General features: G+C 49.1%; 24 non-coding genes across 24 annotated transcripts; 15 read left to right on the top strand and 9 right to left on the bottom strand.

Moving 5' to 3' along the window:
- The first annotated feature begins 149 nt into the window (after positions 1 to 149).
- Trnap-cgg (transfer RNA proline (anticodon CGG)) lies at positions 150 to 221 on the top strand. Its single transcript has one exon. It is a non-coding gene; the product is annotated as a tRNA-Pro (tRNA).
- Positions 222 to 2,163: 1,942 nt separating this feature from the next.
- Positions 2,164 to 2,236, bottom strand: Trnav-uac (transfer RNA valine (anticodon UAC)). Its single transcript has one exon. It is a non-coding gene; the product is annotated as a tRNA-Val (tRNA).
- Positions 2,237 to 2,457: 221 nt separating this feature from the next.
- Positions 2,458 to 2,529, top strand: Trnap-cgg (transfer RNA proline (anticodon CGG)). The gene has a single exon. It is a non-coding gene; the product is annotated as a tRNA-Pro (tRNA).
- A 1,942-nt stretch (positions 2,530 to 4,471) lies between these two features.
- Trnav-uac (transfer RNA valine (anticodon UAC)) lies at positions 4,472 to 4,544 on the bottom strand. Its single transcript has one exon. It is a non-coding gene; the product is annotated as a tRNA-Val (tRNA).
- Positions 4,545 to 4,765: 221 nt separating this feature from the next.
- On the top strand, positions 4,766 to 4,837 carry Trnap-cgg (transfer RNA proline (anticodon CGG)). The gene has a single exon. It is a non-coding gene; the product is annotated as a tRNA-Pro (tRNA).
- Positions 4,838 to 6,779: 1,942 nt separating this feature from the next.
- Positions 6,780 to 6,852, bottom strand: Trnav-uac (transfer RNA valine (anticodon UAC)). Its single transcript has one exon. It is a non-coding gene; the product is annotated as a tRNA-Val (tRNA).
- Positions 6,853 to 7,073: 221 nt separating this feature from the next.
- On the top strand, positions 7,074 to 7,145 carry Trnap-cgg (transfer RNA proline (anticodon CGG)). Its single transcript has one exon. It is a non-coding gene; the product is annotated as a tRNA-Pro (tRNA).
- A 1,942-nt stretch (positions 7,146 to 9,087) lies between these two features.
- Trnav-uac (transfer RNA valine (anticodon UAC)) lies at positions 9,088 to 9,160 on the bottom strand. The gene has a single exon. It is a non-coding gene; the product is annotated as a tRNA-Val (tRNA).
- Positions 9,161 to 9,381: 221 nt separating this feature from the next.
- Positions 9,382 to 9,453, top strand: Trnap-cgg (transfer RNA proline (anticodon CGG)). Its single transcript has one exon. It is a non-coding gene; the product is annotated as a tRNA-Pro (tRNA).
- Positions 9,454 to 11,244: 1,791 nt separating this feature from the next.
- Trnap-ugg (transfer RNA proline (anticodon UGG)) lies at positions 11,245 to 11,316 on the top strand. Its single transcript has one exon. It is a non-coding gene; the product is annotated as a tRNA-Pro (tRNA).
- Positions 11,317 to 11,940: 624 nt separating this feature from the next.
- Positions 11,941 to 12,013, bottom strand: Trnav-uac (transfer RNA valine (anticodon UAC)). The gene has a single exon. It is a non-coding gene; the product is annotated as a tRNA-Val (tRNA).
- A 221-nt stretch (positions 12,014 to 12,234) lies between these two features.
- Positions 12,235 to 12,306, top strand: Trnap-cgg (transfer RNA proline (anticodon CGG)). Its single transcript has one exon. It is a non-coding gene; the product is annotated as a tRNA-Pro (tRNA).
- A 1,791-nt stretch (positions 12,307 to 14,097) lies between these two features.
- Positions 14,098 to 14,169, top strand: Trnap-ugg (transfer RNA proline (anticodon UGG)). Its single transcript has one exon. It is a non-coding gene; the product is annotated as a tRNA-Pro (tRNA).
- A 624-nt stretch (positions 14,170 to 14,793) lies between these two features.
- On the bottom strand, positions 14,794 to 14,866 carry Trnav-uac (transfer RNA valine (anticodon UAC)). Its single transcript has one exon. It is a non-coding gene; the product is annotated as a tRNA-Val (tRNA).
- Positions 14,867 to 15,087: 221 nt separating this feature from the next.
- Trnap-cgg (transfer RNA proline (anticodon CGG)) lies at positions 15,088 to 15,159 on the top strand. Its single transcript has one exon. It is a non-coding gene; the product is annotated as a tRNA-Pro (tRNA).
- A 1,788-nt stretch (positions 15,160 to 16,947) lies between these two features.
- Trnap-ugg (transfer RNA proline (anticodon UGG)) lies at positions 16,948 to 17,019 on the top strand. Its single transcript has one exon. It is a non-coding gene; the product is annotated as a tRNA-Pro (tRNA).
- A 624-nt stretch (positions 17,020 to 17,643) lies between these two features.
- Positions 17,644 to 17,716, bottom strand: Trnav-uac (transfer RNA valine (anticodon UAC)). Its single transcript has one exon. It is a non-coding gene; the product is annotated as a tRNA-Val (tRNA).
- Positions 17,717 to 17,937: 221 nt separating this feature from the next.
- Positions 17,938 to 18,009, top strand: Trnap-cgg (transfer RNA proline (anticodon CGG)). The gene has a single exon. It is a non-coding gene; the product is annotated as a tRNA-Pro (tRNA).
- A 1,791-nt stretch (positions 18,010 to 19,800) lies between these two features.
- Trnap-ugg (transfer RNA proline (anticodon UGG)) lies at positions 19,801 to 19,872 on the top strand. Its single transcript has one exon. It is a non-coding gene; the product is annotated as a tRNA-Pro (tRNA).
- A 624-nt stretch (positions 19,873 to 20,496) lies between these two features.
- On the bottom strand, positions 20,497 to 20,569 carry Trnav-uac (transfer RNA valine (anticodon UAC)). Its single transcript has one exon. It is a non-coding gene; the product is annotated as a tRNA-Val (tRNA).
- A 221-nt stretch (positions 20,570 to 20,790) lies between these two features.
- Positions 20,791 to 20,862, top strand: Trnap-cgg (transfer RNA proline (anticodon CGG)). The gene has a single exon. It is a non-coding gene; the product is annotated as a tRNA-Pro (tRNA).
- Positions 20,863 to 22,653: 1,791 nt separating this feature from the next.
- On the top strand, positions 22,654 to 22,725 carry Trnap-ugg (transfer RNA proline (anticodon UGG)). The gene has a single exon. It is a non-coding gene; the product is annotated as a tRNA-Pro (tRNA).
- A 624-nt stretch (positions 22,726 to 23,349) lies between these two features.
- On the bottom strand, positions 23,350 to 23,422 carry Trnav-uac (transfer RNA valine (anticodon UAC)). The gene has a single exon. It is a non-coding gene; the product is annotated as a tRNA-Val (tRNA).
- Positions 23,423 to 23,643: 221 nt separating this feature from the next.
- Trnap-cgg (transfer RNA proline (anticodon CGG)) lies at positions 23,644 to 23,715 on the top strand. Its single transcript has one exon. It is a non-coding gene; the product is annotated as a tRNA-Pro (tRNA).
- Positions 23,716 to 23,966: the final 251 nt, after the last annotated feature.

Below are 23,966 nucleotides of genomic sequence, written 5' to 3'. Positions count from 1 at the left end.
GCTACGAGCTCCGTCCGATTCTAGAAGTTGCTATAGTAAAAGACAACGATAAAAACAATCAAACCGCAACAGCCAGGGAGAACGCTGGGTGAGCAGCAGCTCTGCACGGTGATAGCAAGAACGGAGGCGATAGTCATGTGCATCGAGAAGGCTCGTTGGTCTAGGGGTATGATTCCTGCTTCGGGTGCAGGACGTCCCGGGTTCAAATCCCGGACGAGCCCTTGCGTTTTGTGCAAACGTGTGGCGACTACCGGCATGCCGGCGGCTGTTCCGCGCATTTCCTGCCCTCCAGGTAAGCACAAAAACCTAGTAGCCGGTTCTGAAAGAGTTTCATGTATCATTTGAGCCATCTGCAGCCTGGTGGTTGGACGTTTGAAATTGATTTAAATGTTCACAGTAGAGATTGTAGCAAGTGTCTTGTTGAGTGCGACGAAAAAGTGATTACGCCCGGAATCGAAACGGAGACCTTCTGCCTGTTAGGCAGACGTGATAACCGCTACACCACGGAAACTGCTAAGCTCTGAGATCCACATGTGACACAACTTGCAGGACGATCACAACTTTGGCGTAAAAATCACTTTGCGGAAACGCACAATGCAGGTATTTCGCATTCGTACGCAACAATCGACAGCACCCTTGCCTGTCTGAATGCCACCACGAATAAGAGCCCAAGAAGTCGTCGGACAAGCTCGCGGCCGAGTCCTCGGTAGCATCAGCTACTCTTGCTTTCCGTACGAGCTACCGTCAATTCGCGCAGTCGCTATTGCATATGATGTCACCAAAAGCAATCACTTCGTTAGCGGCAAGGAGCCCGGGCCCAGCGGTAGCTCTACATGGAGGCACCAGCAGCCCCGACAGGCCGCCGCTGGCGCGCCGGCGTCCGGACCCGCGACCCCTAATGACGTTGCAGTCGATGTATTTCTTAATATCGCTTTTGGAAGAAGCAAGCCAGGTGTAAATCTCACAGTATTTTACTGATGATCTGGAAACGCAAATTTAGAACAAGTAGAACATTATATAAAATTTGTTGTGTGGTCGAGCGGAACCCACCCTTCGCTCTTCCCAGATTATCGTTGCTGCACGGAATGATTGTTAAAGCACCGACGGCTTCAGAGTTCGTCTTCTCCAACGTTTGCTTTTGCAGTACATTCCGCAATCTTTTCGTTATGAGTCGTCTGTTTCGGTTTCCCGATGTAGTTTTGCTCACAGCTCCCGACTTCTCTTAACCCCGAGCCACCACTAGCCGAAAATTCCGCACTGCAGTCCGGTCAATCTGCAGAGCTCGATAAGAGCATCGCGGTCGTTCCTGAGCTAATGAAACGGCCGTGTCTGTAGTTGTTCCCAGATGTCTCCCACAGCAACGGCCTCCCGGACGCCTGCATTACAGGAGTACGCCCCTACTCCCAGCCATACAATTGCATTTGAAAGCAGAATAACATGAGCTACAGAGCAACTCCGACTTTTGTGTCTGACCTACTTTTAATGATACTGTGGTCGGTTTAGTTACTACTATCGCTGCTGGACGAAGCAGACCAGCTGAAAGCCACACGGTATTCTTGTAACGAACAGGTAATGGAAATTTAGGTGAAACGATATCGAAAAAAGTTGCGTGGTGGATCGACACATACAGTTGGCTCTTCGTAGATGAAGGGACCGTTTGATATGGCAAGAATCTGATACCAGTAAATTACATAGGTCGATTTCTGTAGAAGAGCCGACATTAATCTTGCATGCAACGGAAAACAAAGGTTGTCTTTGCAGAACGTGTGCACCGTGAGTGGAGACGAAGCTCAATCGTGGAGCAGTCTACCTTCATCTGATTAGCGACAACGTCAACCAAAGAGTGGGATACAAGACTGAGCGTAGTTACGAGTTTCTCACTATTAGTTATGTTCACACTTCAACAGAGTTGTGACAAGGCGAGTGCAAAGAGATCAGGAAAGCCAGTATGAAGCGAACTTGAAGTAGTCTTGAAGAAATGGATACTAAATTTTGCAGGCCAGAATGGAGCTACGAGCGTTCTGAGTTACTGAATACCGGTGCACTATGGGAGCAAGAGCATCTGACAGTAAAATGAGGTAGCACACGACATTTATTATCCCGCACACGCAGACGTGACGTTATCTCGGAAATGGAATCCTAAAACGGGTTTAAAAAAAGTCGTGCTTCCGCCCGGGATCGAACCGGGGACCTTCTGCGTGTAAAGCAGACGTGATAACCGCTACACCACGGAAACGACGGTTTTGCCGTTGTACTACCTGGAAAACCGTAGCTCCAACAGATTTTTCCTGCGTAAGCAAGGGCATCGGCTACGAGCTCCGTCCGATTCTAGAAGTTGCTATAGTAAAAGACAACGATAAAAACAATCAAACCGCAACAGCCAGGGAGAACGCTGGGTGAGCAGCAGCTCTGCACGGTGATAGCAAGAACGGAGGCGATAGTCATGTGCATCGAGAAGGCTCGTTGGTCTAGGGGTATGATTGCTGCTTCGGGTGCAGGAGGTCCCGGGTTCAAATCCCGGACGAGCCCTTGCGTTTTGTGCAAACGTGTGGCGACTACCGGCATGCCGGCGGCTGTTCCGCGCATTTCCTGCCCTCCAGGTAAGCACAAAAACCTAGTAGCCGGTTCTGAAAGAGTTTCATGTATCATTTGAGCCATCTGCAGCCTGGTGGTTGGACGTTTGAAATTGATTTAAATGTTCACAGTAGAGATTGTAGCAAGTGTCTTGTTGAGTGCGACGAAAAAGTGATTACGCCCGGAATCGAAACGGAGACCTTCTGCCTGTTAGGCAGACGTGATAACCGCTACACCACGGAAACTGCTAAGCTCTGAGATCCACATGTGACACAACTTGCAGGACGATCACAACTTTGGCGTAAAAATCACTTTGCGGAAACGCACAATGCAGGTATTTCGCATTCGTACGCAACAATCGACAGCACCCTTGCCTGTCTGAATGCCACCACGAATAAGAGCCCAAGAAGTCGTCGGACAAGCTCGCGGCCGAGTCCTCGGTAGCATCAGCTACTCTTGCTTTCCGTACGAGCTACCGTCAATTCGCGCAGTCGCTATTGCATATGATGTCACCAAAAGCAATCACTTCGTTAGCGGCAAGGAGCCCGGGCCCAGCGGTAGCTCTACATGGAGGCACCAGCAGCCCCGACAGGCCGCCGCTGGCGCGCCGGCGTCCGGACCCGCGACCCCTAATGACGTTGCAGTCGATGTATTTCTTAATATCGCTTTTGGAAGAAGCAAGCCAGGTGTAAATCTCACAGTATTTTACTGATGATCTGGAAACGCAAATTTAGAACAAGTAGAACATTATATAAAATTTGTTGTGTGGTCGAGCGGAACCCACCCTTCGCTCTTCCCAGATTATCGTTGCTGCACGGAATGATTGTTAAAGCACCGACGGCTTCAGAGTTCGTCTTCTCCAACGTTTGCTTTTGCAGTACATTCCGCAATCTTTTCGTTATGAGTCGTCTGTTTCGGTTTCCCGATGTAGTTTTGCTCACAGCTCCCGACTTCTCTTAACCCCGAGCCACCACTAGCCGAAAATTCCGCACTGCAGTCCGGTCAATCTGCAGAGCTCGATAAGAGCATCGCGGTCGTTCCTGAGCTAATGAAACGGCCGTGTCTGTAGTTGTTCCCAGATGTCTCCCACAGCAACGGCCTCCCGGACGCCTGCATTACAGGAGTACGCCCCTACTCCCAGCCATACAATTGCATTTGAAAGCAGAATAACATGAGCTACAGAGCAACTCCGACTTTTGTGTCTGACCTACTTTTAATGATACTGTGGTCGGTTTAGTTACTACTATCGCTGCTGGACGAAGCAGACCAGCTGAAAGCCACACGGTATTCTTGTAACGAACAGGTAATGGAAATTTAGGTAAAACGATATCAAAAAAAGTTGCGTGGTGGATCGACACATACAGTTGGCTCTTCGTAGATGAAGGGACCGTTTGATATGGCAAGAATCTGATACCAGTAAATTACATAGGTCGATTTCTGTAGAAGAGCCGACAGTAATCTTGCATGCAACGGAAAACAAAGGTTGTCTTTGCAGAACGTGTGCACCGTGAGTGGAGACGAAGCTCAATCGTGGAGCAGTCTACCTTCATCTGATTAGCGACAACGTCAACCAAAGAGTGGGATACAAGACTGAGCGTAGTTACGAGTTTCTCACTATTAGTTATGTTCACACTTCAACAGAGTTGTGACAAGGCGAGTGCAAAGAGATCAGGAAAGCCAGTATGAAGCGAACTTGAAGTAGTCTTGAAGAAATGGATACTAAATTTTGCAGGCCAGAATGGAGCTACGAGCGTTCTGAGTTACTGAATACCGGTGCACTATGGGAGCAAGAGCATCTGACAGTAAAATGAGGTAGCACACGACATTTATTATCCCGCACACGCAGACGTGACGTTATCTCGGAAATGGAATCCTAAAACGGGTTTAAAAAAAGTCGTGCTTCCGCCCGGGATCGAACCGGGGACCTTCTGCGTGTAAAGCAGACGTGATAACCGCTACACCACGGAAACGACGGTTTTGCCGTTGTACTACCTGGAAAACCGTAGCTCCAACAGATTTTTCCTGCGTAAGCAAGGGCATCGGCTACGAGCTCCGTCCGATTCTAGAAGTTGCTATAGTAAAAGACAACGATAAAAACAATCAAACCGCAACAGCCAGGGAGAACGCTGGGTGAGCAGCAGCTCTGCACGGTGATAGCAAGAACGGAGGCGATAGTCATGTGCATCGAGAAGGCTCGTTGGTCTAGGGGTATGATTCCTGCTTCGGGTGCAGGAGGTCCCGGGTTCAAATCCCGGACGAGCCCTTGCGTTTTGTGCAAACGTGTGGCGACTACCGGCATGCCGGCGGCTGTTCCGCGCATTTCCTGCCCTCCAGGTAAGCACAAAAACCTAGTAGCCGGTTCTGAAAGAGTTTCATGTATCATTTGAGCCATCTGCAGCCTGGTGGTTGGACGTTTGAAATTGATTTAAATGTTCACAGTAGAGATTGTAGCAAGTGTCTTGTTGAGTGCGACGAAAAAGTGATTACGCCCGGAATCGAAACGGAGACCTTCTGCCTGTTAGGCAGACGTGATAACCGCTACACCACGGAAACTGCTAAGCTCTGAGATCCACATGTGACACAACTTGCAGGACGATCACAACTTTGGCGTAAAAATCACTTTGCGGAAACGCACAATGCAGGTATTTCGCATTCGTACGCAACAATCGACAGCACCCTTGCCTGTCTGAATGCCACCACGAATAAGAGCCCAAGAAGTCGTCGGACAAGCTCGCGGCCTAGTTCTCGGTACCATCAGCTACTCTTGCTTTCCGTACGAGCTACCGTCAATTCGCGCAGTCGCTATTGCATATGATGTCACCAAAAGCAATCACTTCGTTAGCGGCAAGGAGCCCGGGCCCAGCGGTAGCTCTACATGGAGGCACCAGCAGCCCCGACAGGCCGCCGCTGGCGCGCCGGCGTCCGGACCCGCGACCCCTAATGACGTTGCAGTCGATGTATTTCTTAATATCGCTTTTGGAAGAAGCAAGCCAGGTGTAAATCTCACAGTATTTTACTGATGATCTGGAAACGCAAATTTAGAACAAGTAGAACATTATATAAAATTTGTTGTGTGGTCGAGCGGAACCCACCCTTCGCTCTTCCCAGATTATCGTTGCTGCACGGAATGATTGTTAAAGCACCGACGGCTTCAGAGTTCGTCTTCTCCAACGTTTGCTTTTGCAGTACATTCCGCAATCTTTTCGTTATGAGTCGTCTGTTTCGGTTTCCCGATGTAGTTTTGCTCACAGCTCCCGACTTCTCTTAACCCCGAGCCACCACTAGCCGAAAATTCCGCACTGCAGTCCGGTCAATCTGCAGAGCTCGATAAGAGCATCGCGGTCGTTCCTGAGCTAATGAAACGGCCGTGTCTGTAGTTGTTCCCAGATGTCTCCCACAGCAACGGCCTCCCGGACGCCTGCATTACAGGAGTACGCCCCTACTCCCAGCCATACAATTGCATTTGAAAGCAGAATAACATGAGCTACAGAGCAACTCCGACTTTTGTGTCTGACCTACTTTTAATGATACTGTGGTCGGTTTAGTTACTACTATCGCTGCTGGACGAAGCAGACCAGCTGAAAGCCACACGGTATTCTTGTAACGAACAGGTAATGGAAATTTAGGTAAAACGATATCAAAAAAAGTTGCGTGGTGGATCGACACATACAGTTGGCTCTTCGTAGATGAAGGGACCGTTTGATATGGCAAGAATCTGATACCAGTAAATTACATAGGTCGATTTCTGTAGAAGAGCCGACAGTAATCTTGCATGCAACGGAAAACAAAGGTTGTCTTTGCAGAACGTGTGCACCGTGAGTGGAGACGAAGCTCAATCGTGGAGCAGTCTACCTTCATCTGATTAGCGACAACGTCAACCAAAGAGTGGGATACAAGACTGAGCGTAGTTACGAGTTTCTCACTATTAGTTATGTTCACACTTCAACAGAGTTGTGACAAGGCGAGTGCAAAGAGATCAGGAAAGCCAGTATGAAGCGAACTTGAAGTAGTCTTGAAGAAATGGATACTAAATTTTGCAGGCCAGAATGGAGCTACGAGCGTTCTGAGTTACTGAATACCGGTGCACTATGGGAGCAAGAGCATCTGACAGTAAAATGAGGTAGCACACGACATTTATTATCCCGCACACGCAGACGTGACGTTATCTCGGAAATGGAATCCTAAAACGGGTTTAAAAAAAGTCGTGCTTCCGCCCGGGATCGAACCGGGGACCTTCTGCGTGTAAAGCAGACGTGATAACCGCTACACCACGGAAACGACGGTTTTGCCGTTGTACTACCTGGAAAACCGTAGCTCCAACAGATTTTTCCTGCGTAAGCAAGGGCATCGGCTACGAGCTCCGTCCGATTCTAGAAGTTGCTATAGTAAAAGACAACGATAAAAACAATCAAACCGCAACAGCCAGGGAGAACGCTGGGTGAGCAGCAGCTCTGCACGGTGATAGCAAGAACGGAGGCGATAGTCATGTGCATCGAGAAGGCTCGTTGGTCTAGGGGTATGATTCCTGCTTCGGGTGCAGGAGGTCCCGGGTTCAAGTCCCGGACGAGCCCTTGCGTTTTGTGCAAACGTGTGGCGACTACCGGCATGCCGGCGGCTGTTCCGCGCATTTCCTGCCCTCCAGGTAAGCACAAAAACCTAGTAGCCGGTTCTGAAAGAGTTTCATGTATCATTTGAGCCATCTGCAGCCTGGTGGTTGGACGTTTGAAATTGATTTAAATGTTCACAGTAGAGATTGTAGCAAGTGTCTTGTTGAGTGCGACGAAAAAGTGATTACGCCCGGAATCGAAACGGAGACCTTCTGCCTGTTAGGCAGACGTGATAACCGCTACACCACGGAAACTGCTAAGCTCTGAGATCCACATGTGACACAACTTGCAGGACGATCACAACTTTGGCGTAAAAATCACTTTGCGGAAACGCACAATGCAGGTATTTCGCATTCGTACGCAACAATCGACAGCACCCTTGCCTGTCTGAATGCCACCACGAATAAGAGCCCAAGAAGTCGTCGGACAAGCTCGCGGCCTAGTTCTCGGTACCATCAGCTACTCTTGCTTTCCGTACGAGCTACCGTCAATTCGCGCAGTCGCTATTGCATATGATGTCACCAAAAGCAATCACTTCGTTAGCGGCAAGGAGCCCGGGCCCAGCGGTAGCTCTACATGGAGGCACCAGCAGCCCCGACAGGCCGCCGCTGGCGCGCCGGCGTCCGGACCCGCGACCCCTAATGACGTTGCAGTCGATGTATTTCTTAATATCGCTTTTGGAAGAAGCAAGCCAGGTGTAAATCTCACAGTATTTTACTGATGATCTGGAAACGCAAATTTAGAACAAGTAGAACATTATATAAAATTTGTTGTGTGGTCGAGCGGAACCCACCCTTCGCTCTTCCCAGATTATCGTTGCTGCACGGAATGATTGTTAAAGCACCGACGGCTTCAGAGTTCGTCTTCTCCAACGTTTGCTTTTGCAGTACATTCCGCAATCTTTTCGTTATGAGTCGTCTGTTTCGGTTTCCCGATGTAGTTTTGCTCACAGCTCCCGACTTCTCTTAACCCCGAGCCACCACTAGCCGAAAATTCCGCACTGCAGTCCGGTCAATCTGCAGAGCTCGATAAGAGCATCGCGGTCGTTCCTGAGCTAATGAAACGGCCGTGTCTGTAGTTGTTCCCAGATGTCTCCCACAGCAACGGCCTCCCGGACGCCTGCATTACAGGAGTACGCCCCTACTCCCAGCCATACAATTGCATTTGAAAGCAGAATAACATGAGCTACAGAGCAACTCCGACTTTTGTGTCTGACCTACTTTTAATGATACTGTGGTCGGTTTAGTTACTACTATCGCTGCTGGACGAAGCAGACCAGCTGAAAGCCACACGGTATTCTTGTAACGAACAGGTAATGGAAATTTAGGTAAAACGATATCAAAAAAAGTTGCGTGGTGGATCGACACATACAGTTGGCTCTTCGTAGATGAAGGGACCGTTTGATATGGCAAGAATCTGATACCAGTAAATTACATAGGTCGATTTCTGTAGAAGAGCCGACAGTAATCTTGCATGCAACGGAAAACAAAGGTTGTCTTTGCAGAACGTGTGCACCGTGAGTGGAGACGAAGCTCAATCGTGGAGCAGTCTACCTTCATCTGATTAGCGACAACGTCAACCAAAGAGTGGGATACAAGACTGAGCGTAGTTACGAGTTTCTCACTATTAGTTATGTTCACACTTCAACAGAGTTGTGACAAGGCGAGTGCAAAGAGATCAGGAAAGCCAGTATGAAGCGAACTTGAAGTAGTCTTGAAGAAATGGATACTAAATTTTGCAGGCCAGAATGGAGCTACGAGCGTTCTGAGTTACTGAATACCGGTGCACTATGGGAGCAAGAGCATCTGACAGTAAAATGAGGTAGCACACGACATTTATTATCCCGCACACGCAGACGTGACGTTATCTCGGAAATGGAATCCTAAAACGGGTTTAAAAAAAGTCGTGCTTCCGCCCGGGATCGAACCGGGGACCTTCTGCGTGTAAAGCAGACGTGATAACCGCTACACCACGGAAACGACGGTTTTGCCGTTGTACTACCTGGAAAACCGTAGCTCCAACAGATTTTTCCTGCGTAAGCAAGGGCATCGGCTACGAGCTCCGTCCGATTCTAGAAGTTGCTATAGTAAAAGACAACGATAAAAACAATCAAACCGCAACAGCCAGGGAGAACGCTGGGTGAGCAGCAGCTCTGCACGGTGATAGCAAGAACGGAGGCGATAGTCATGTGCATCGAGAAGGCTCGTTGGTCTAGGGGTATGATTCCTGCTTCGGGTGCAGGAGGTCCCGGGTTCAAATCCCGGACGAGCCCTTGCGTTTTGTGCAAACGTGTGGCGACTACCGGCATGCCGGCGGCTGTTCCGCGCATTTCCTGCCCTCCAGGTAAGCACAAAAACCTAGTAGCCGGTTCTGAAAGAGTTTCATGTATCATTTGAGCCATCTGCAGCCTGGTGGTTGGACGTTTGAAATTGATTTAAATGTTCACAGTAGAGATTGTAGCAAGTGTCTTGTTGAGTGCGACGAAAAAGTGATTACGCCCGGAATCGAAACGGAGACCTTCTGCCTGTTAGGCAGACGTGATAACCGCTACACCACGGAAACTGCTAAGCTCTGAGATCCACATGTGACACAACTTGCAGGACGATCACAACTTTGGCGTAAAAATCACTTTGCGGAAACGCACAATGCAGGTATTTCGCATTCGTACGCAACAATCGACAGCACCCTTGCCTGTCTGAATGCCACCACGAATAAGAGCCCAAGAAGTCGTCGGACAAGCTCGCGGCCGAGTCCTCGGTAGCATCAGCTACTCTTGCTTTCCGTACGAGCTACCGTCAATTCGCGCAGTCGCTATTGCATATGATGTCACCAAAAGCAATCACTTCGTTAGCGGCAAGGAGCCCGGGCCCAGCGGTAGCTCTACATGGAGGCACCAGCAGCCCCGACAGGCCGCCGCTGGCGCGCCGGCGTCCGGACCCGCGACCCCTAATGACGTTGCAGTCGATGTATTTCTTAATATCGCTTTTGGAAGAAGCAAGCCAGGTGTAAATCACACAGTATTTTACTGATGATCTGGAAACGCAAATTTAGAACAAGTAGAACATTATATAAAATTTGTTGTGTGGTCGAGCGGAACCCACCCTTCGCTCTTCCCAGATTATCGTTGCTGCACGGAATGATTGTTAAAGCACCGACGGCTTCAGAGTTCGTCTTCTCCAACGTTTGCTTTTGCAGTACATTCCGCAATCTTTTCGTTATGAGTCGTCTGTTTCGGTTTCCCGATGTAGTTTTGCTCACAGCTCCCGACTTCTCTTAACCCCGAGCCACCACTAGCCGAAAATTCCGCACTGCAGTCCGGTCAATCTGCAGAGCTCGATAAGAGCATCGCGGTCGTTCCTGAGCTAATGAAACGGCCGTGTCTGTAGTTGTTCCCAGATGTCTCCCACAGCAACGGCCTCCCGGACGCCTGCATTACAGGAGTACGCCCCTACTCCCAGCCATACAATTGCATTTGAAAGCAGAATAACATGAGCTACAGAGCAACTCCGACTTTTGTGTCTGACCTACTTTTAATGATACTGTGGTCGGTTTAGTTACTACTATCGCTGCTGGACGAAGCAGACCAGTTGAAAGCCACACGGTATTCTTGTAACGAACAGGTAATGGAAATTTAGGTAAAACGATATCAAAAAAAGTTGCGTGGTGGAGCGACACATACAGTTGGCTCTTCGTAGATGATCATTGCTGCACGGAATAATTCTTAAGGCACCGACGCCTTCAGGAGTCGTGTTTGGAAGTTTTGCTTGCAGTATATTCCGCTATCTTTTCGTTATGAGTTGGTGTTTCGGCTTCCCGGTGTTTTTTTGTTTAGTGCATTTGCCTTCCCTTGACGCTAAGAAAGCACATGACGAAAGTGAAACACCACCGTCTGTTCATCTGCAGAGTGCGATGAAATTATTCACTCTACATTCATTGCCTTTAATATTCTTTCCATCAGTGGTGGGCGCTGCCTTCAGAAAGCGCTTTTCTTTCTGATTTACATGAAAGTTTGTGTTCCTCGGAGCTGGACTGCTTGGGATTACCTTCACTGCCACCGGCAGGTGGCTCGTTGGTCTAGGGGTATGATTCCTGCTTTGGGTGCAGGAGGTCCCGGGTTCAAATCCCGGACGAGCCCTATCGTTTTGACCGTGCTGAAGAGTAGGTGGAGCTCACCCACGTTTGTAGCTCTGCAATGAAGAACAGATGCGTGCCGCAGCACGCTGTGTGTGGCCCTACGGTCATGAAGGGACCGTTTGATATGGCAAGAATCTGATACCAGTAAATTACATAGGTCGATTTCTGTAGAAGAGCCGACAGTAATCTTGCATGCAACGGAAAACAAAGGTTGTCTTTGCAGAACGTGTGCACCGTGAGTGGAGACGAAGCTCAATCGTGGAGCAGTCTACCTTCATCTGATTAGCGACAACGTCAACCAAAGAGTGGGATACAAGACTGAGCGTAGTTACGAGTTTCTCACTATTAGTTATGTTCACACTTCAACAGAGTTGTGACAAGGCGAGTGCAAAGAGATCAGGAAAGCCAGTATGAAGCGAACTTGAAGTAGTCTTGAAGAAATGGATACTAAATTTTGCAGGCCAGAATGGAGCTACGAGCGTTCTGAGTTACTGAATACCGGTGCACTATGGGAGCAAGAGCATCTGACAGTAAAATGAGGTAGCACACGACATTTATTATCCCGCACACGCAGACGTGACGTTATCTCGGAAATGGAATCCTAAAACGGGTTTAAAAAAAGTCGTGCTTCCGCCCGGGATCGAACCGGGGACCTTCTGCGTGTAAAGCAGACGTGATAACCGCTACACCACGGAAACGACGGTTTTGCCGTTGTACTACCTGGAAAACCGTAGCTCCAACAGATTTTTCCTGCGTAAGCAAGGGCATCGGCTACGAGCTCCGTCCGATTCTAGAAGTTGCTATAGTAAAAGACAACGATAAAAACAATCAAACCGCAACAGCCAGGGAGAACGCTGGGTGAGCAGCAGCTCTGCACGGTGATAGCAAGAACGGAGGCGATAGTCATGTGCATCGAGAAGGCTCGTTGGTCTAGGGGTATGATTGCTGCTTCGGGTGCAGGAGGTCCCGGGTTCAAATCCCGGACGAGCCCTTGCGTTTTGTGCAAACGTGTGGCGACTACCGGCATGCCGGCGGCTGTTCCGCGCATTTCCTGCCCTCCAGGTAAGCACAAAAACCTAGTAGCCGGTTCTGAAAGAGTTTCATGTATCATTTGAGCCATCTGCAGCCTGGTGGTTGGACGTTTGAAATTGATTTAAATGTTCACAGTAGAGATTGTAGCAAGTGTCTTGTTGAGTGCGACGAAAAAGTGATTACGCCCGGAATCGAAACGGAGACCTTCTGCCTGTTAGGCAGACGTGATAACCGCTACACCACGGAAACTGCTAAGCTCTGAGATCCACATGTGACACAACTTGCAGGACGATCACAACTTTGGCGTAAAAATCACTTTGCGGAAACGCACAATGCAGGTATTTCGCATTCGTACGCAACAATCGACAGCACCCTTGCCTGTCTGAATGCCACCACGAATAAGAGCCCAAGAAGTCGTCGGACAAGCTCGCGGCCGAGTCCTCGGTAGCATCAGCTACTCTTGCTTTCCGTACGAGCTACCGTCAATTCGCGCAGTCGCTATTGCATATGATGTCACCAAAAGCAATCACTTCGTTAGCGGCAAGGAGCCCGGGCCCAGCGGTAGCTCTACATGGAGGCACCAGCAGCCCCGACAGGCCGCCGCTGGCGCGCCGGCGTCCGGACCCGCGACCCCTAATGACGTTGCAGTCGATGTATTTCTTAATATCGCTTTTGGAAGAAGCAAGCCAGGTGTAAATCACACAGTATTTTACTGATGATCTGGAAACGCAAATTTAGAACAAGTAGAACATTATATAAAATTTGTTGTGTGGTCGAGCGGAACCCACCCTTCGCTCTTCCCAGATTATCGTTGCTGCACGGAATGATTGTTAAAGCACCGACGGCTTCAGAGTTCGTCTTCTCCAACGTTTGCTTTTGCAGTACATTCCGCAATCTTTTCGTTATGAGTCGTCTGTTTCGGTTTCCCGATGTAGTTTTGCTCACAGCTCCCGACTTCTCTTAACCCCGAGCCACCACTAGCCGAAAATTCCGCACTGCAGTCCGGTCAATCTGCAGAGCTCGATAAGAGCATCGCGGTCGTTCCTGAGCTAATGAAACGGCCGTGTCTGTAGTTGTTCCCAGATGTCTCCCACAGCAACGGCCTCCCGGACGCCTGCATTACAGGAGTACGCCCCTACTCCCAGCCATACAATTGCATTTGAAAGCAGAATAACATGAGCTACAGAGCAACTCCGACTTTTGTGTCTGACCTACTTTTAATGATACTGTGGTCGGTTTAGTTACTACTATCGCTGCTGGACGAAGCAGACCAGTTGAAAGCCACACGGTATTCTTGTAACGAACAGGTAATGGAAATTTAGGTAAAACGATATCAAAAAAAGTTGCGTGGTGGAGCGACACATACAGTTGGCTCTTCGTAGATGATCATTGCTGCACGGAATAATTCTTAAGGCACCGACGCCTTCAGGAGTCGTGTTTGGAAGTTTTGCTTGCAGTATATTCCGCTATCTTTTCGTTATGAGTTGGTGTTTCGGCTTCCCGGTGTTTTTTTGTTTAGTGCATTTGCCTTCCCTTGACGCTAAGAAAGCACATGACGAAAGTGAAACACCACCGTCTGTTCATCTGCAGAGTGCGATGAAATTATTCACTCTACATTCATTGCCTTTAATATTCTTTCCATCAGTGGTGGGCGCTGCCTTCAGAAAGCGCTTTTCTTTCTGATTTACATGAAAGTTTGTGTTCCTCGGAGCTGGACTGCTTGGGATTACCTTCACTGCCACCGGCAGGTGGCTCGTTGGTCTAGGGGTATGATTCCTGCTTTGGGTGCAGGAGGTCCCGGGTTCAAATCCCGGACGAGCCCTATCGTTTTGACCGTGCTGAAGAGTAGGTGGAGCTCACCCACGTTTGTAGCTCTGCAATGAAGAACAGATGCGTGCCGCAGCACGCTGTGTGTGGCCCTACGGTCATGAAGGGACCGTTTGATATGGCAAGAATCTGATACCAGTAAATTACATAGGTCGATTTCTGTAGAAGAGCCGACAGTAATCTTGCATGCAACGGAAAACAAAGGTTGTCTTTGCAGAACGTGTGCACCGTGAGTGGAGACGAAGCTCAATCGTGGAGCAGTCTACCTTCATCTGATTAGCGACAACGTCAACCAAAGAGTGGGATACAAGACTGAGCGTAGTTACGAGTTTCTCACTATTAGTTATGTTCACACTTCAACAGAGTTGTGACAAGGCGAGTGCAAAGAGATCAGGAAAGCCAGTATGAAGCGAACTTGAAGTAGTCTTGAAGAAATGGATACTAAATTTTGCAGGCCAGAATGGAGCTACGAGCGTTCTGAGTTACTGAATACCGGTGCACTATGGGAGCAAGAGCATCTGACAGTAAAATGAGGTAGCACACGACATTTATTATCCCGCACACGCAGACGTGACGTTATCTCGGAAATGGAATCCTAAAACGGGTTTAAAAAAAGTCGTGCTTCCGCCCGGGATCGAACCGGGGACCTTCTGCGTGTAAAGCAGACGTGATAACCGCTACACCACGGAAACGACGGTTTTGCCGTTGTACTACCTGGAAAACCGTAGCTCCAACAGATTTTTCCTGCGTAAGCAAGGGCATCGGCTACGAGCTCCGTCCGATTCTAGAAGTTGCTATAGTAAAAGACAACGATAAAAACAATCAAACCGCAACAGCCAGGGAGAACGCTGGGTGAGCAGCAGCTCTGCACGGTGATAGCAAGAACGGAGGCGATAGTCATGTGCATCGAGAAGGCTCGTTGGTCTAGGGGTATGATTCCTGCTTCGGGTGCAGGAGGTCCCGGGTTCAAATCCCGGACGAGCCCTTGCGTTTTGTGCAAACGTGTGGCGACTACCGGCATGCCGGCGGCTGTTCCGCGCATTTCCTGCCCTCCAGGTAAGCACAAAAACCTAGTAGCCGGTTCTGAAAGAGTTTCATGTATCATTTGAGCCATCTGCAGCCTGGTGGTTGGACGTTTGAAATTGATTTAAATGTTCACAGTAGAGATTGTAGCAAGTGTCTTGTTGAGTGCGACGAAAAAGTGATTACGCCCGGAATCGAAACGGAGACCTTCTGCCTGTTAGGCAGACGTGATAACCGCTACACCACGGAAACTGCTAAGCTCTGAGATCCACATGTGACACAACTTGCAGGACGATCACAACTTTGGCGTAAAAATCACTTTGCGGAAACGCACAATGCAGGTATTTCGCATTCGTACGCAACAATCGACAGCACCCTTGCCTGTCTGAATGCCACCACGAATAAGAGCCCAAGAAGTCGTCGGACAAGCTCGCGGCCGAGTCCTCGGTAGCATCAGCTACTCTTGCTTTCCGTACGAGCTACCGTCAATTCGCGCAGTCGCTATTGCATATGATGTCACCAAAAGCAATCACTTCGTTAGCGGCAAGGAGCCCGGGCCCAGCGGTAGCTCTACATGGAGGCACATGGAGGCACAGGCCGCCGCTGGCGCGCCGGCGTCCGGACCCGCGACCCCTAATGACGTTGCAGTCGATGTATTTCTTAATATCGCTTTTGGAAGAAGCAAGCCAGGTGTAAATCTCACAGTATTTTACTGATGATCTGGAAACGCAAATTTAGAACAAGTAGAACATTATATAAAATTTGTTGTGTGGTCGAGCGGAACCCACCCTTCGCTCTTCCCAGATTATCGTTGCTGCACGGAATGATTGTTAAAGCACCGACGGCTTCAGAGTTCGTCTTCTCCAACGTTTGCTTTTGCAGTACATTCCGCAATCTTTTCGTTATGAGTCGTCTGTTTCGGTTTCCCGATGTAGTTTTGCTCACAGCTCCCGACTTCTCTTAACCCCGAGCCACCACTAGCCGAAAATTCCGCACTGCAGTCCGGTCAATCTGCAGAGCTCGATAAGAGCATCGCGGTCGTTCCTGAGCTAATGAAACGGCCGTGTCTGTAGTTGTTCCCAGATGTCTCCCACAGCAACGGCCTCCCGGACGCCTGCATTACAGGAGTACGCCCCTACTCCCAGCCATACAATTGCATTTGAAAGCAGAATAACATGAGCTACAGAGCAACTCCGACTTTTGTGTCTGACCTACTTTTAATGATACTGTGGTCGGTTTAGTTACTACTATCGCTACTGGACGAAGCAGACCAGTTGAAAGCCACACGGTATTCTTGTAACGAACAGGTAATGGAAATTTAGGTAAAACGATATCAAAAAAAGTTGCGTGGTGGAGCGACACATACCATTGGCTCTTCGTAGATGATCATTGCTGCACGGAATAATTCTTAAGGCACCGACGCCTTCAGGAGTCGTGTTTGGAAGTTTTGCTTGCAGTATATTCCGCTATCTTTTCGTTATGAGTTGGTGTTTCGGCTTCCCGGTGTTTTTTTGTTTAGTGCATTTGCCTTCCCTTGACGCTAAGAAAGCACATGACGAAAGTGAAACACCACCGTCTGTTCATCTGCAGAGTGCGATGAAATTATTCACTCTACATTCATTGCCTTTAATATTCTTTCCATCAGTGGTGGGCGCTGCCTTCAGAAAGCGCTTTTCTTTCTGATTTACATGAAAGTTTGTGTTCCTCGGAGCTGGAATGCTTGGGATTACCTTCACTGCCACCGGCAGGTGGCTCGTTGGTCTAGGGGTATGATTCCTGCTTTGGGTGCAGGAGGTCCCGGGTTCAAATCCCGGACGAGCCCTATCGTTTTGACCGTGCTGAAGAGTAGGTGGAGCTCACCCACGTTTGTAGCTCTGCAATGAAGAACAGATGCGTGCCGCAGCACGCTGTGTGTGGCCCTACGGTCATGAAGGGACCGTTTGATATGGCAAGAATCTGATACCAGTAAATTACATAGGTCGATTTCTGTAGAAGAGCCGACAGTAATCTTGCATGCAACGGAAAACAAAGGTTGTCTTTGCAGAACGTGTGCACCGTGAGTGGAGACGAAGCTCAATCGTGGAGCAGTCTACCTTCATCTCATTAGCGACAACGTCAACCAAAGAGTGGGATACAAGACTGAGCGTAGTTACGAGTTTCTCACTATTAGTTATGTTCACACTTCAACAGAGTTGTGACAAGGCGAGTGCAAAGAGATCAGGAAAGCCAGTATGAAGCGAACTTGAAGTAGTCTTGAAGAAATGGATACTAAATTTTGCAGGCCAGAATGGAGCTACGAGCGTTCTGAGTTACTGAATACCGGTGCACTATGGGAGCAAGAGCATTTGACAGTAAAATGAGGTAGCACACGACATTTATTATCCCGCACACGCAGACGTGACGTTATCTCGGAAATGGAATCCTAAAACGGGTTTAAAAAAAGTCGTGCTTCCGCCCGGGATCGAACCGGGGACCTTCTGCGTGTAAAGCAGACGTGATAACCGCTACACCACGGAAACGACGGTTTTGCCGTTGTACTACCTGGAAAACCGTAGCTCCAACAGATTTTTCCTGCGTAAGCAAGGGCATCGGCTACGAGCTCCGTCCGATTCTAGAAGTTGCTATAGTAAAAGACAACGATAAAAACAATCAAACCGCAACAGCCAGGGAGAACGCTGGGTGAGCAGCAGCTCTGCACGGTGATAGCAAGAACGGAGGCGATAGTCATGTGCATCGAGAAGGCTCGTTGGTCTAGGGGTATGATTCCTGCTTCGGGTGCAGGAGGTCCCGGGTTCAAATCCCGGACGAGCCCTTGCGCTTTGTGCAAACGTGTGGCGACTACCGGCATGCCGGCGGCTGTTCCGCGCATTTCCTGCCCTCCAGGTAAGCACAAAAACCTAGTAGCCGGTTCTGAAAGAGTTTCATGTATCATTTGAGCCATCTGCAGCCTGGTGGTTGGACGTTTGAAATTGATTTAAATGTTCACAGTAGAGATTGTAGCAAGTGTCTTGTTGAGTGCGACGAAAAAGTGATTACGCCCGGAATCGAAACGGAGACCTTCTGCCTGTTAGGCAGACGTGATAACCGCTACACCACGGAAACTGCTAAGCTCTGAGATCCACATGTGACACAACTTGCAGGACGATCACAACTTTGGCGTAAAAATCACTTTGCGGAAACGCACAATGCAGGTATTTCGCATTCGTACGCAACAATCGACAGCACCCTTGCCTGTCTGAATGCCACCACGAATAAGAGCCCAAGAAGTCGTCGGACAAGCTCGCGGCCGAGTCCTCGGTAGCATCAGCTACTCTTGCTTTCCGTACGAGCTACCGTCAATTCGCGCAGTCGCTATTGCATATGATGTCAGCAAAAGCAATCACTTCGTTAGCGGCAAGGAGCCCGGGCCCAGCGGTAGCTCTACATGGAGGCACCAGCAGCCCCGACAGGCCGCCGCTGGCGCGCCGGCGCCCGGACCCGCGACCCCTAATGACGTTGCAGTCGATGTATTTCTTAATATCGCTTTTGGAAGAAGCAAGCCAGGTGTAAATCTCACAGTATTTTACTGATGATCTGGAAACGCAAATTTAGAACAAGTAGAACATTATATAAAATTTGTTGTGTGGTCGAGCGGAACCCACCCTTCGCTCTTCCCAGATTATCGTTGCTGCACGGAATGATTGTTAAAGCACCGACGGCTTCAGAGTTCGTCTTCTCCAACGTTTGCTTTTGCAGTACATTCCGCAATCTTTTCGTTATGAGTCGTCTGTTTCGGTTTCCCGATGTAGTTTTGCTCACAGCTCCCGACTTCTCTTAACCCCGAGCCACCACTAGCCGAAAATTCCGCACTGCAGTCCGGTCAATCTGCAGAGCTCGATAAGAGCATCGCGGTCGTTCCTGAGCTAATGAAACGGCCGTGTCTGTAGTTGTTCCCAGATGTCTCCCACAGCAACGGCCTCCCGGACGCCTGCATTACAGGAGTACGCCCCTACTCCCAGCCATACAATTGCATTTGAAAGCAGAATAACATGAGCTACAGAGCAACTCCGACTTTTGTGTCTGACCTACTTTTAATGATACTGTGGTCGGTTTAGTTACTACTATCGCTGCTGGACGAAGCAGACCAGTTGAAAGCCACACGGTATTCTTGTAACGAACAGGTAATGGAAATTTAGGTAAAACGATATCAAAAAAAGTTGCGTGGTGGAGCGACACATACCATTGGCTCTTCGTAGATGATCATTGCTGCACGGAATAATTCTTAAGGCACCGACGCCTTCAGGAGTCGTGTTTGGAAGTTTTGCTTGCAGTATATTCCGCTATCTTTTCGTTATGAGTTGGTGTTTCGGCTTCCCGGTGTTTTTTTGTTTAGTGCATTTGCCTTCCCTTGACGCTAAGAAAGCACATGACGAAAGTGAAACACCACCGTCTGTTCATCTGCAGAGTGCGATGAAATTATTCACTCTACATTCATCGCCTTTAATATTCTTTCCATCAGTGGTGGGCGCTGCCTTCAGAAAGCGCTTTTCTTTCTGATTTACATGAAAGTTTGTGTTCCTCGGAGCTGGAATGCTTGGGATTACCTTCACTGCCACCGGCAGGTGGCTCGTTGGTCTAGGGGTATGATTCCTGCTTTGGGTGCAGGAGGTCCCGGGTTCAAATCCCGGACGAGCCCTATCGTTTTGACCGTGCTGAAGAGTAGGTGGAGCTCACCCACGTTTGTAGCTCTGCAATGAAGAACAGATGCGTGCCGCAGCACGCTGTGTGTGGCCCTACGGTCATGAAGGGACCGTTTGATATGGCAAGAATCTGATACCAGTAAATTACATAGGTCGATTTCTGTAGAAGAGCCGACAGTAATCTTGCATGCAACGGAAAACAAAGGTTGTCTTTGCAGAACGTGTGCACCGTGAGTGGAGACGAAGCTCAATCGTGGAGCAGTCTACCTTCATCTCATTAGCGACAACGTCAACCAAAGAGTGGGATACAAGACTGAGCGTAGTTACGAGTTTCTCACTATTAGTTATGTTCACACTTCAACAGAGTTGTGACAAGGCGAGTGCAAAGAGATCAGGAAAGCCAGTATGAAGCGAACTTGAAGTAGTCTTGAAGAAATGGATACTAAATTTTGCAGGCCAGAATGGAGCTACGAGCGTTCTGAGTTACTGAATACCGGTGCACTATGGGAGCAAGAGCATTTGACAGTAAAATGAGGTAGCACACGACATTTATTATCCCGCACACGCAGACGTGACGTTATCTCGGAAATGGAATCCTAAAACGGGTTTAAAAAAAGTCGTGCTTCCGCCCGGGATCGAACCGGGGACCTTCTGCGTGTAAAGCAGACGTGATAACCGCTACACCACGGAAACGACGGTTTTGCCGTTGTACTACCTGGAAAACCGTAGCTCCAACAGATTTTTCCTGCGTAAGCAAGGGCATCGGCTACGAGCTCCGTCCGATTCTAGAAGTTGCTATAGTAAAAGACAACGATAAAAACAATCAAACCGCAACAGCCAGGGAGAACGCTGGGTGAGCAGCAGCTCTGCACGGTGATAGCAAGAACGGAGGCGATAGTCATGTGCATCGAGAAGGCTCGTTGGTCTAGGGGTATGATTCCTGCTTCGGGTGCAGGAGGTCCCGGGTTCAAATCCCGGACGAGCCCTTGCGTTTTGTGCAAACGTGTGGCGACTACCGGCATGCCGGCGGCTGTTCCGCGCATTTCCTGCCCTCCAGGTAAGCACAAAAACCTAGTAGCCGGTTCTGAAAGAGTTTCATGTATCATTTGAGCCATCTGCAGCCTGGTGGTTGGACGTTTGAAATTGATTTCAATGTTCACAGTAGAGATTGTAGCAAGTGTCTTGTTGAGTGCGACGAAAAAGTGATTACGCCCGGAATCGAAACGGAGACCTTCTGCCTGTTAGGCAGACGTGATAACCGCTACACCACGGAAACTGCTAAGCTCTGAGATCCACATGTGACACAACTTGCAGGACGATCACAACTTTGGCGTAAAAATCACTTTGCGGAAACGCACAATGCAGGTATTTCGCATTCGTACGCAACAATCGACAGCACCCTTGCCTGTCTGAATGCCACCACGAATAAGAGCCCAAGAAGTCGTCGGACAAGCTCGCGGCCGAGTCCTCGGTAGCATCAGCTACTCTTGCTTTCCGTACGAGCTACCGTCAATTCGCGCAGTCGCTATTGCATATGATGTCAGCAAAAGCAATCACTTCGTTAGCGGCAAGGAGCCCGGGCCCAGCGGTAGCTCTACATGGAGGCACCAGCAGCCCCGACAGGCCGCCGCTGGCGCGCCGGCGCCCGGACCCGCGACCCCTAATGACGTTGCAGTCGATGTATTTCTTAATATCGCTTTTGGAAGAAGCAAGCCAGGTGTAAATCTCACAGTATTTTACTGATGATCTGGAAACGCAAATTTAGAACAAGTAGAACATTATATAAAATTTGTTGTGTGGTCGAGCGGAACCCACCCTTCGCTCTTCCCAGATTATCGTTGCTGCACGGAATGATTGTTAAAGCACCGACGGCTTCAGAGTTCGTCTTCTCCAACGTTTGCTTTTGCAGTACATTCCGCAATCTTTTCGTTATGAGTCGTCTGTTTCGGTTTCCCGATGTAGTTTTGCTCACAGCTCCCGACTTCTCTTAACCCCGAGCCACCACTAGCCGAAAATTCCGCACTGCAGTCCGGTCAATCTGCAGAGCTCGATAAGAGCATCGCGGTCGTTCCTGAGCTAATGAAACGGCCGTGTCTGTAGTTGTTCCCAGATGTCTCCCACAGCAACGGCCTCCCGGACGCCTGCATTACAGGAGTACGCCCCTACTCCCAGCCATACAATTGCATTTGAAAGCAGAATAACATGAGCTACAGAGCAACTCCGACTTTTGTGTCTGACCTACTTTTAATGATACTGTGGTCGGTTTAGTTACTACTATCGCTGCTGGACGAAGCAGACCAGTTGAAAGCCACACGGTATTCTTGTAACGAACAGGTAATGGAAATTTAGGTAAAACGATATCAAAAAAAGTTGCGTGGTGGAGCGACACATACCATTGGCTCTTCGTAGATGATCATTGCTGCACGGAATAATTCTTAAGGCACCGACGCCTTCAGGAGTCGTGTTTGGAAGTTTTGCTTGCAGTATATTCCGCTATCTTTTCGTTATGAGTTGGTGTTTCGGCTTCCCGGTGTTTTTTTGTTTAGTGCATTTGCCTTCCCTTGACGCTAAGAAAGCACATGACGAAAGTGAAACACCACCGTCTGTTCATCTGCAGAGTGCGATGAAATTATTCACTCTACATTCATCGCCTTTAATATTCTTTCCATCAGTGGTGGGCGCTGCCTTCAGAAAGCGCTTTTCTTTCTGATTTACATGAAAGTTTGTGTTCCTCGGAGCTGGAATGCTTGGGATTACCTTCACTGCCACCGGCAGGTGGCTCGTTGGTCTAGGGGTATGATTCCTGCTTTGGGTGCAGGAGGTCCCGGGTTCAAATCCCGGACGAGCCCTATCGTTTTGACCGTGCTGAAGAGTAGGTGGAGCTCACCCACGTTTGTAGCTCTGCAATGAAGAACAGATGCGTGCCGCAGCACGCTGTGTGTGGCCCTACGGTCATGAAGGGACCGTTTGATATGGCAAGAATCTGATACCAGTAAATTACATAGGTCGATTTCTGTAGAAGAGCCGACAGTAATCTTGCATGCAACGGAAAACAAAGGTTGTCTTTGCAGAACGTGTGCACCGTGAGTGGAGACGAAGCTCAATCGTGGAGCAGTCTACCTTCATCTCATTAGCGACAACGTCAACCAAAGAGTGGGATACAAGACTGAGCGTAGTTACGAGTTTCTCACTATTAGTTATGTTCACACTTCAACAGAGTTGTGACAAGGCGAGTGCAAAGAGATCAGGAAAGCCAGTATGAAGCGAACTTGAAGTAGTCTTGAAGAAATGGATACTAAATTTTGCAGGCCAGAATGGAGCTACGAGCGTTCTGAGTTACTGAATACCGGTGCACTATGGGAGCAAGAGCATTTGACAGTAAAATGAGGTAGCACACGACATTTATTATCCCGCACACGCAGACGTGACGTTATCTCGGAAATGGAATCCTAAAACGGGTTTAAAAAAAGTCGTGCTTCCGCCCGGGATCGAACCGGGGACCTTCTGCGTGTAAAGCAGACGTGATAACCGCTACACCACGGAAACGACGGTTTTGCCGTTGTACTACCTGGAAAACCGTAGCTCCAACAGATTTTTCCTGCGTAAGCAAGGGCATCGGCTACGAGCTCCGTCCGATTCTAGAAGTTGCTATAGTAAAAGACAACGATAAAAACAATCAAACCGCAACAGCCAGGGAGAACGCTGGGTGAGCAGCAGCTCTGCACGGTGATAGCAAGAACGGAGGCGATAGTCATGTGCATCGAGAAGGCTCGTTGGTCTAGGGGTATGATTCCTGCTTCGGGTGCAGGAGGTCCCGGGTTCAAATCCCGGACGAGCCCTTGCGTTTTGTGCAAACGTGTGGCGACTACCGGCATGCCGGCGGCTGTTCCGCGCATTTCCTGCCCTCCAGGTAAGCACAAAAACCTAGTAGCCGGTTCTGAAAGAGTTTCATGTATCATTTGAGCCATCTGCAGCCTGGTGGTTGGACGTTTGAAATTGATTTCAATGTTCACAGTAGAGATTGTAGCAAGTGTCTTGTTGAGTGCGACGAAAAAGTGATTACGCCCGGAATCGAAACGGAGACCTTCTG

This window comes from Schistocerca gregaria, chromosome 2 (genome assembly GCF_023897955.1).
Source record: "Schistocerca gregaria isolate iqSchGreg1 chromosome 2, iqSchGreg1.2, whole genome shotgun sequence".
Taxonomy (NCBI): domain Eukaryota; kingdom Metazoa; phylum Arthropoda; class Insecta; order Orthoptera; family Acrididae; genus Schistocerca; species Schistocerca gregaria.
Note: the sequence above shows the minus strand (reverse complement) of the source record. Positions and strands in the feature narration are given on the sequence as shown.